This window comes from Ascaphus truei, chromosome 2 (assembly GCF_040206685.1).
Source record: "Ascaphus truei isolate aAscTru1 chromosome 2, aAscTru1.hap1, whole genome shotgun sequence".
NCBI lineage: Eukaryota > Metazoa > Chordata > Amphibia > Anura > Ascaphidae > Ascaphus > Ascaphus truei.
Window position 1 is genome coordinate 39416004 of NC_134484.1, and position 11200 is coordinate 39427203.

Below are 11200 nucleotides of genomic sequence, written 5' to 3' on the forward strand. Positions count from 1 at the left end.
TGACGTGGGAGCTTTAAACTGCAGGGGATACCGGCACCCCATAATGGGGCCTTATCTCCTGCTCTAGGGGGTCCTCGGACCTGAAACCAATGCGGTTCAACTCCGGAGACCCCCTGCTCATGTACACTATAAATAAAATTTATTTATTTAGTGTACGATTGCCAGTAATAGCCTTGCATTGAGATAGCAAATCTCCATGCAAATGTAACGTGCGGCTTTTTTTCCTATCAGGTAGCGTACGTGAACTTTAAGTTCGATAGCAGAGGGAAAAAAGCTTGCACGCACGATAAGCCAGTTTTGGGCACGTCCGATAGGAAATGGGCTGAGGAATGGGAATCGCGCCACCGGCTTCATTTTTTATCAGCCCAGCACGAAAGCTCGGAGCTTAGTGCATAGCCCCCTGTGTGTGAGACTGAAATCTCTCGCATTGAAGCAAAGGTCTCTCTGGAAGGATTTCACCCTACATCCTAAGGGCTTACCAGAGATGGAGGCGCTGCACCGTTGCTAAAGATGAATGCATATACCCCATCGCGGGAGACTCAGGCCCTCCTGTTACTAGCAGGTATGCACCACTCACATACATGTAGCCAGCCCTCACTACACCCTAGGGGTCCGATCTGCGACTGGGGGGGGAGATGGGTTACATTTGGAGGCGAGCTGCTGAGATCCAGAAACAGGACAGGCTTTCAGCGAAGCAGAGCTGGAAGAGCTAAGTGCACCTTCCATGCAAGTGCTGTAGAGAGTAGGGCATATATGTATACCAGGGGTAGTCAGGGGAGCGTGGACTCTCGCACAGTATGCCCTGGGTGCCCTAAGAGGGTGTTGTAAGATGGGTATCTGGCTATAGCTGTTCTAGTCCCTTGAGGCAGATAGTGTATGGCAACTGGGTGGGTTAGCCTGTTAACTAGTCCAGGGACCATGGCCCAGAGCCCGCACTATGAGTGGCCAAAAGTAGCAGACGCCGTACTTAGGGAGATGCCCTGTACACTAGCCAGCACCCACATAAAACACACCACAGAGTACTTGCAGGAACCGTCAGCGAGTGCGGTGTACCAAGAAAGAGTTCTGCCTAGCCTGGGGTATGCCAACATCATATCAGTGGGTAAAGCATGCAGAGAGCATCAGAGAGTGTCAGTGAGAACAGTCAGTGTCTAGGAACGAGTTATGCACTAGACCAGGGGGGCGCAAACTTTTTTCCCTGCGCCCCCCTGACGGCTGTCCCCTCGCTCCCGCGCCCCCCCCAACCCCAACTTACCCGCGCTCCGGCGTAATGACGTCACGTTGCCATAGCAACGTGACGTCACATGACCTCGCAGCGTCATTTTGACGCCGCGTTGCCATGGCGACGCCGGGAGGAAGCCGCCGGAGCCACGGGTAAGTATGGTTTACAGAGGCCCTGCAGCTCCCCCGGCACTTAATTTAAGTGCCTTCGGGAAGCGCGCGGGGCCTCTGTAAACCCCGCGCCCCCCGTCGGCAGTCTCGCGCCCCCCCTGGGGGTCGCGCCCCACAGATTGCGCACCGCTGCACTAGACACTGAGAATAGTGGAGCCATACATGTGGAAGGCTCACTGAAGATGGCGGCCGTCACTACATGTGCTCTGCGGAGCAAGAAGGAGTTAAAAATGGCGACAGTCAGTCAGTCACTCACCCACTCAGTCAGTCACTCACCCAGTCAGTCACTCACCCAGTCAGTCTGTCACTCACCCAGTCAGTCACTCACTCACCCAGTCAGTCTGTCACTCACCCAGTCAGTCTGTCACTCACCCAGTCAGTCTGTCACTCACCCAGTCAGTCTGTCACTCACCCAGTCAGTCAGTCACTCACCCAGTCAGTCAGTCAGTCACTCACCCAGTCAGTCAGTCACTCACACAGTCAGTCACTCACCCAGTCAGTCACTCACTCACCCAGTCAGTCAGTCAGTCACCCAGTCAGTCACCCACTCACCCAGTCAGTCACCCACTCAGTCAGTCAGTCACTCACCCAGTCAGTCAGTCACTCACCCAGTCAGTCAGTCACCCAGTCAGTCACTCACCCAGTCAGTCAGTCAGTCACTCACCCAGTCTGTCACTCACCCAGTCAGTCTGTCACTCACCCAGTCAGTCTGTCACTCACCCAGTCAGTCTGTCACTCACCCACTCAGTCAGTCACTCACCCAGTCACTCACCCAGTCAGTCTGTCACTCACCCAGTCAGTCTGTCACTCACCCAGTCAGTCTGTCACTCACCCAGTCAGTCTGTCACTCACCCAGTCAGTCAGTCACTCAGTCAGTCAGTCACTCACACAGTCAGTCAGTCACTCACCCAGTCAGTCAGTCACTCACCCAGTCAGTCAGTCACCCAGTCAGTCAGTCACCCACTCACCCAGTCAGTCACCCACTCAGTCAGTCAGTCACTCACCCAGTCAGTCAGTCACTCACCCAGTCAGTCAGTCACCCAGTCAGTCACTCACCCAGTCAGTCAGTCAGTCACTCACCCAGTCTGTCACTCACCCAGTCAGTCTGTCACTCAACCAGTCAGTCTGTCACTCACCCAGTCAGTCTGTCACTCACCCAGTCAGTCTGTCACTCACCCAGTCAGTCTGTCACTCACCCAGTCAGTCTGTCACTCACCCAGTCAGTCTGTCACTCACCCAGTCAGTCTGTCACTCACCCAGTCAGTCAGTCAGTCACTCACCCAGTCACTCAGTCAGTCAGTCACTCACCCAGTCAGTCAGTCACTCAGTCAGTCAGTCAGTCACTCACCCAGTCAGTCAGTCACTCACCCAGTCAGTCAGTCACTCACCCCCCCCAGTCAGTCACCCCCATCAGCCAGTCAGTCAGTCACCCCCAGCCAGTCAGTCAGTCACCCCCAGCCAGTCAGTCAGTCACCCCCCCAGCCAGTCAGTCACCCCCCCAGCCAGTCAGTCAGTCACCCCAGCCAGTCAGTCAGTCAGTCACCCCCCCCATCAGCCACCCAGCCAGCCAGCCAGTCAGTCACCCAGCCAGCCAATCACCCAACCAGCCAGTCACTCACCCAGTCAGCCAGCCAGTCACCCACCCTCTCTCTCTCTGTGTCTCCCCCACCCTCTGTGTGTCACCCCTCTGTGTCTCTCCCCCCCACACTCTCTTTCCCCCCCACACTCTTCCCCCACACTCTCTCTCCCCCCACACTCTCTCTCTCCCCCCACACTCTCTCTCTCCCCCCCACACTCTCTCCCCCCCACACTCTCTCCCCCCCACACTCTCTCTCTCTTCCCCACTCTCTCTCTTCCACACACTCTCTCTCTCTCTTCCCCACTCTCTCTCTCTTCCACACTCTCTCTCACCCACACTCTCTCTCACCCACACTCTCTGACCCACACTCTCACCCACATCTCTCTCACGCACACTCTCTCTCTCTCCCCCCACACTCTCCCCCCCACTCTCTCCCCCCCATACTTCCTCTCTCTCCCTCCCCCCCACACTCTCTCCCTCTCCCCCACACTCTCTCCCTCTCCTCCACACTCTCTCCCTCTCCCCCACACTCTCTCTCCCTCTCCCCCACACTCTCTCTCTCCCTCACACTCTGGATCTCTTATTTACCCTATATATCTTAACTGCCCTATACTACACCGAAATAACCTATACTGCTTTCTTCCAGATCTGACTCAAGCTTCACACGGAAGACATCGGAACCCCCCCTAACACAGAAGACAGGTAAGGAACACCTCCCCTCCAATGTATAACATGGGGTGAATGAGGGTACCTGGACATTGAGGGTCTGCGGATCAGGTAAGATCCCAGGCGGGATTGCTGCTTTAGATATTGTGAAGCAGGGATGTCCAGACACTGGTTAAGGGGTTCAGGAAACTAGTCATTCACACCTGGCTTTTATTTCTAGATCCGACATTTACACACACATGTAACCAGAATGAATTGTAGTATAATATAATACAATAAATACATTTATGTCAAAAACGAATGTTGTTCTGCCTAGGAATTTATTAAATGTATTTTATTTATATATTTTATTTTAAAGCGAGGCTGGGGGCGGGACTAGGGGTGGGGTTGGGGGCGGTGCTAGGTGGCGAGTAGATTTTTTGGTTGGGCGAGTAGATTTTTGGGTTGGGCGAGTAGATTTTTGGGTGATTTGTCGAACACTGTCTATATATATATATATATATATATATATATATATATAAAAATATATATATATACACACACACACACACACACACACACACACACACACACACACACACACACACACACACACACACACACACACACACACACACACACACGTGTGTGTGCATATATATTTATATATACGTGTGTGTACACACACACACACACACACACGTGTGTGTTTGTGTATTACCCTACATGCATGCAATGCCTTCTATATAAAGTAAAACCATGTTTACCTAAAATCATATTTCATTCTCTACTAATTTTGTACAGGAATTTTTTTTAACAATGTAAATATATTTTTGAGAGCTGTATTGATCTATTTAATAAATACAACATTTTTTATTTTATTATACAGATTTCTATCGACTGGAACACCATTTCGTGAATTGTCATTTTCATTCAAGATGGGGAGAAGCACAGTGGCAAAAATTATTAATGAAACATGTGATGCTACTGTATATACAATGCATTACAAGCGGAACACATGCCATTTCCTAGTATAGAAAAATTGCAAAATGTGTCTATGGAATTTGAGAGCAAATGGAATTTTCCAAATTGCGTTGGCTGTATAGGTGGCAAACATATTAGAATAAAGCACCCCAAAAATTCTGGCACAATGTATTTTAATTACAAACATTTTCATTCGATTGTTCTGCAATCTGTCGCAGATGCAAAATGTAGATTTATCACTATTGATGTAGGAGCATACGGGAAGCAAAGCAACGGTGGGGTGTTTAGAGCCTCATCACTTTTTGACCTTATTGAACAAGATAAATTAAAGTTTCCTGCTGCTAAAAGATTGCCATTAAGTACCAGAGAAAATGTACCTCATGTACTGCTAGCGGATGAAGCTTATCCATTACTTAAATACCTCTTGAAACCATACTGTAGACAAGGAATAACTAGAGAGGCTGAAATATTTAATTACAGGCTGTCCAGGGCAAGACATTGTGTCGAATGTGCTTTTGGTATTATGACGGCTAAATGGAGACTGTTATTAAAAGTGCGTGACGTTACCGTGCACGAGCCCTAGCACGCTCCCTGCCTGGCCGCAGCCTTAAACTAAGATTATAGTCGGGGCGAGTACGCGATTGTTTATTGTTATGTATGTTTTAATACTAGTGTAGATGTGCAGGGGGTCTCCTGAGCTGAACCGCATTGGTTTCAGGTCCGAGGACCCCCTAGAGCAGGAGATAAGGCCCCATTATGGGGTGCCGGTATCCCCTGCAGAATGTAAATAACCCGGTCACGTGACGCGGGAGCTTTAAACTACAGGGGATACCGGCACCCCATAATGGGGCCTTATCTCCTGCTCTAGGGGGTCCTCGGACCTGAAACCAATGCGGTTCAACTCCGGAGACCCCCTGCTCATGTACACTATAAATAAAATTTATTTATTTAGTGTACGATTGCCAGTAATAGCCTTGCATGGAGATAGCAAATCTCCATGCAAATGTAACGTGCGGCTTTTTTTCCTATCAGGTAGCGTACGTGAACTTTAAGTGCGATAGCAGAGGGAAAAAAGCTTGCACGCACGATAAGCCAGTTTTGGGCACGTCCGATAGGAAATGGGCTGAGGAATGGGAATCGCGCCACCGGCTTCATTTTTTATCAGCCCAGCACGAAAGCTCGGAGCTTAGTGCATAGCCCCCTGTGTGTGAGACTGAAATCTCTCGCATTGAAGCAAAGGGCTCTCTGGAAGGATTTCACCCTACATCCTAAGGGCTTACCAGAGATGGAGGCGCTGCACCGTTGCTAAAGATGAATGCATATACCCCATCGCGGGAGACTCAGGCCCTCCTGTTACCAGCAGGTATGCACCACTCACATACATGTAGCCAGCCCTCACTACACCCTAGGGGTCCGATCTGCGACTGGGGGGGGGGGAGATGGGTTACATTTGGAGGCGAGCTGCTGAGATCCAGAAACAGGACAGGCTTTCAGCGAAGCAGAGCTGGAAGAGCTAAGTGCACCTTCCATGCAAGTGCTGTAGAGAGTAGGGCATATATGTATACCAGGGGTAGTCAGCGGAGCGTGGACTCTTGCACAGTACGCCCTGGGTGCCCTAAGAGGGTGTTGTAAGATGGGTATCTGGCTATAGCTGTTCTAGTCCCTTGAGGCAGATAGTGTATGGCAACTGGGTGGGTTAGCCTGTTAACTAGTCCAGGGACCATGGCCCAGAGCCCGCACTATGAGTGGCCAAAAGTAGCAGACGCCGTACTTAGGGAGATGCCCTGTACACTAGCCAGCACCCACATAAAACACACCACAGAGTACTTGCAGGAACCGTCAGTGAGTGTGGTGTACCAAGAAAGAGTTCTGCCTAGCCTGGGGTATGCCAACATCATATCAGTGGGTAAAGCATGCAGAGAGCATCAGAGAGTGTCAGTGAGAACAGTCAGTGTCTAGGAACGAGTTATGCACTAGACACTGAGAATAGTGGAGCCATACATGTGGAAGGCTCACTGAAGATGGCGGCCGTCACTACATGTGCTCTGCGGAGCAAGAAGGAGTTAAAAATGGCGACAGTCAGTCAGTCACTCACCCAGTCAGTCAGTCACTCACCCAGTCAGTCACTCACCCAGTCAGTCACTCACTCACCCAGTCAGTCTGTCACTCACCCAGTCAGTCTGTCACTCACCCAGTCAGTCTGTCACTCACCCAGTCAGTCTGTCACTCACCCAGTCAGTCAGTCACTCACCCAGTCAGTCAGTCAGTCACTCACCCAGTCAGTCAGTCACTCACACAGTCAGTCACTCACCCAGTCAGTCACTCACTCACCCAGTCAGTCAGTCACCCAGTCAGTCAGTCACCCACTCACCCAGTCAGTCACCCACTCAGTCAGTCAGTCACTCACCCAGTCAGTCAGTCACTCACCCAGTCAGTCAGTCACCCAGTCAGTCACTCACCCAGTCAGTCAGTCCGTCAGTCACTCACCCAGTCTGTCACTCACCCAGTCAGTCTGTCACTCACCCAGTCAGTCTGTCACTCACCCAGTTAGTCTGTCACTCACCCACTCAGTCAGTCACTCACCCAGTCAGTCACTCACCCAGTCAGTCACTCACCCAGTCAGTCTGTCACTCACCCAGTCAGTCTGTCACTCACCCAGTCAGTCAGTCACTCACCCAGTCAGTCAGTCACTCACACAGTCAGTCACTCACACAGTCAGTCAGTCACTCACCCAGTCAGTCAGTCACTCACCCATTCAGTCAGTCACCCACTCACCCAGTCAGTCACCCACTCAGTCAGTCAGTCACTCACCCAGTCAGTCAGTCACTCACCCAGTCAGTCAGTCACTCACCCAGTCAGTCAGTCAGTCACTCACCCAGTCTGTCACTCACCCAGTCAGTCTGTCACTCAACCAGTCAGTCTGTCACTCACCCAGTCAGTCTGTCACTCACCCAGTCAGTCTGTCACTCACCCAGTCATTCTGTCACTCACCCAGTCAGTCTGTCACTCACCCAGTCAGTCTGTCACTCACCCAGTCAGTCAGTCACTCACCCAGTCAGTCAGTCAGTCACTCACCCAGTCACTCAGTCAGTCAGTCACTCACCCAGTCAGTCAGTCACTCAGTCAGTCAGTCAGTCACTCACCCAGTCAGTCAGTCACTCACCCAGTCAGTCAGTCACTCACCCCCCCCCAGTCAGTCACCCCTAGCCAGTCAGTCAGTCACCCCCAGCCAGTCAGTCAGTCACCCCCAGCCAGTCAGTCAGTCACCCCCCCAGCCAGTCAGTCACCCCCCCAGCCAGTCAGTCAGTCACCCCAGCCAGTCAGTCAGTCAGTCACCCCCCCCCATCAGCCACCCAGCCAGCCAGCCAGTCAGTCACCCAGCCAGCCAATCACCCAACCAGCCAGTCACTCACCCAGCCGGCCAGTCAGCCAGCCAGTCACCCACCCTCTCTCTCTCTGTGTCTCCCCCACCCTCTGTGTGTCACCCCTCTGTGTCTCTCCCCCCCACACTCTCTTTCCCCCCCACACTCTTCCCCCACACTCTCTCTCCCCCCACACTCTCTCTCTCCCCCCCACACTCTCTCTCTCCCCCCACACTCTCTCTCTCCCCCCCACACTCTCTCTCTCCCCCCCACACTCTCTCCCCCCCACACTCTCTCTCTCTTCCCCACTCTCTCTCTCTCTTCCACACACTCTCTCTCTCTCTTCCCCACTCTCTCTCTCTTCCACACTCTCTCTCACCCACACTCTCTCTCACCCACACTCTCTCTGACCCACACTCTCACCCACATCTCTCTCACGCACACTCTCTCTCTCTCCCCCCACACTCTCCCCCCCACTCTCTCCCCCCCACACTTCCTCTCTCTCCCTCCCCCCCACACTCTCTCCCTCTCCCCCACACTCTCTCCCTCTCCTCCACACTCTCTCCCTCTCCCCCACACTCTCTCTCCCTCTCCCCCACACTCTCTCTCTCCCTCACACTCTGGATCTCTTATTTACCCTATATATCTTAACTGCCCTATACTACACCGAAATAACCTATACTGCTTTCTTCCAGATCTGACTCAAGCTTCACACGGAAGACATCGGAACCCCCCCTAACACAGAAGACAGGTAAGGAACACCTCCCCTCCAATGTATAACATGGGGTGAATGAGGGTACCTGGACATTGAGGGTCTGCGGATCAGGTAAGATCCCAGGCGGGATTGCTGCTTTAGATATTGTGAAGCAGGGATGTCCAGACACTGGTTAAGGGGTTCAGGAAACTAGTCATTCACACCTGGCTTTTATTTCTAGATCCGACATTTACACACACATGTAACCAGAATGAATTGTAGTATAATATAATACAATAAATACATTTATGTCAAAAACGAATGTTGTTCTGCCTAGGAATTTATTAAATGTATTTTATTTATATATTTTATTTTAAAGCGAGGCTGGGGGCGGGACTAGGGGTGGGGTTGGGGGCGGTGCTAGGTGGCGAGTAGATTTTTTGGTTGGGCGAGTAGATTTTTGGGTTGGGCGAGTAGATTTTTGGGTGATTTGTCAAACACTGTCTATATATATATATATATATATATATATATAAATATATATATATACACACACACACACACACACACACACACACACACACACACACACACACACACACACACACACACACACACACACACACACACACACACACACACACACGCGTGTGTGTGCATATATATTTATATATACGTGTGTGTGTGTACACACACACACACACACACGTGTGTGTTTGTGTATTACCCTACATGCATGCAATGCCTTCTATATAAAGTAAAACCATGTTTACCTAAAATCATATTTCATTCTCTACTAATTTTGTACAGGAATTTTTTTTAACAATGTAAATATATTTTTGAGAGCTGTATTGATCTATTTAATAAATACAACATTTTTTATTTTATTATACAGATTTCTATCGACTGGAACACCATTTCGTGAATTGTCATTTTCATTCAAGATGGGGAGAAGCACAGTGGCAAAAATTATTAATGAAACATGTGATGCTACTGTATATACAATGCATTACAAGCGGAACACATGCCATTTCCTAGTATAGAAAAATTGCAAAATGTGCCTATGGAATTTGAGAGCAAATGGAATTTTCCAAATTGCGTTGGCTGTATAGGTGGCAAACATATTAGAATAAAGCACCCCAAAAATTCTGGCACAATGTATTTTAATTACAAACATTTTCATTCGATTGTTCTGCAATCTGTCGCAGATGCAAAATGTAGATTTATCACTATTGATGTAGGAGCATACGGGAAGCAAAGCAACGGTGGGGTGTTAGAGCCTCATCACTTTTTGACCTTATTGAACAAGATAAATTAAAGTTTCCTGCTGATTAAAGATTGCCATTAAGTACCAGAGAAAATGTACCTCATGTACTGCTAGCGGATGAAGCTTATCCATTACTTAAATACCTCTTGAAACCATACTGTAGACAAGGAATAACTAGAGAGGCTGAAATATTTAATTACAGCTGTCCAGGCAAGACATTGTGTCGAATGTGCTTTTGGTATTATGACGCTAAATGGAGACTGTTATTAAAAGTTATTGAAACGTCTGTACCGAATGCAACACGTATTGTAATTGTGTGGCTATACTACATAATGTGGTTATAGATTTGGAAGGCACAAGCTGAGTTTCAAAGTTGGATCGTGTAACTCAACTTCCAACTTCAATTCATAGAAGTAGGGGAAATAATGCACCTGGAAAAGAGGCCAAATGCCTCTCTCTCCCCCCCACTCACTCTCTCTCCCCCCCCACACTCTCTCTCTCTCTCCCCCCACTCACTCTCTCTCTTCCCCCCCACTCACTCTCTATCTTCCCCCCACTCACTCTCTTCCCTCCACTCACTCTCATTCTCTCCCCCCCACACTCTCCCTCCTCTCTCCCCCACACTCTCTCTCTCCCCCCACACTCTCTCTCTCCCCCACACTCTCTCTCCCCCACACTCTCCCTCTCCCCCACACTCTCTCTCTTCCCCCCACACTCTCTCTCTCTTCCCCCTACTCTCTCTTCCCCCCACTCACTCTCTCTCTTCCCCCACTCACTCTCTCTCTCCCCCACTCACTCTCCCCCCCCCACACTCTCTCTCTCTCCCCCACACTCTCTCTCCCCCCACTCACACTCCCCCCACTCACTCTCTCTCTTCCCCCCACTCACTCTCTCTCTTCCCCCACTCACTCTCTCTCATTCTTTCCCCCCCACACTCTCTCTCTTCCCCCCACACTCCTCTCACCCCCACACTCTCTCTCTCACCCCACACTCTCTCTCCCCACACTCTCTCTCCCCCCCACTATCTCTCTCCCCCCACTCACGCTCTCTCTCTCCCCCACACTCTCTCTCTCCCCACTCACTCTCTCTCTTCCCCTCACTCACTGTCTCTCTTCCCCCACTCACTGTCTCTCTTCCCCCCACTCACTCTCTCTTCCCCCCACTCACTCTCTCATTCTCTCCCCCCACACTCTCCCTCTCTCTCCCCCACACTCTCTCTCTTCCCCCACACTCTCTCTCTCCCCCCCCACACTCTCTCTCTCCCCCCACTCACTCTC

General features: G+C 50.5%; 1 long non-coding RNA gene across 1 annotated transcript; it reads left to right on the forward strand.

Moving 5' to 3' along the window:
* Positions 1 to 5669: 5669 nt before the first annotated feature.
* Positions 5670 to 9901, forward strand: LOC142488491 (uncharacterized). The gene is made up of 3 exons (XR_012799437.1): positions 5670 to 5963; positions 8658 to 8713; positions 9552 to 9901. It is a non-coding gene; the product is annotated as an uncharacterized LOC142488491 (long non-coding RNA).
* The last annotated feature ends 1299 nt before the right edge of the window (positions 9902 to 11200 follow it).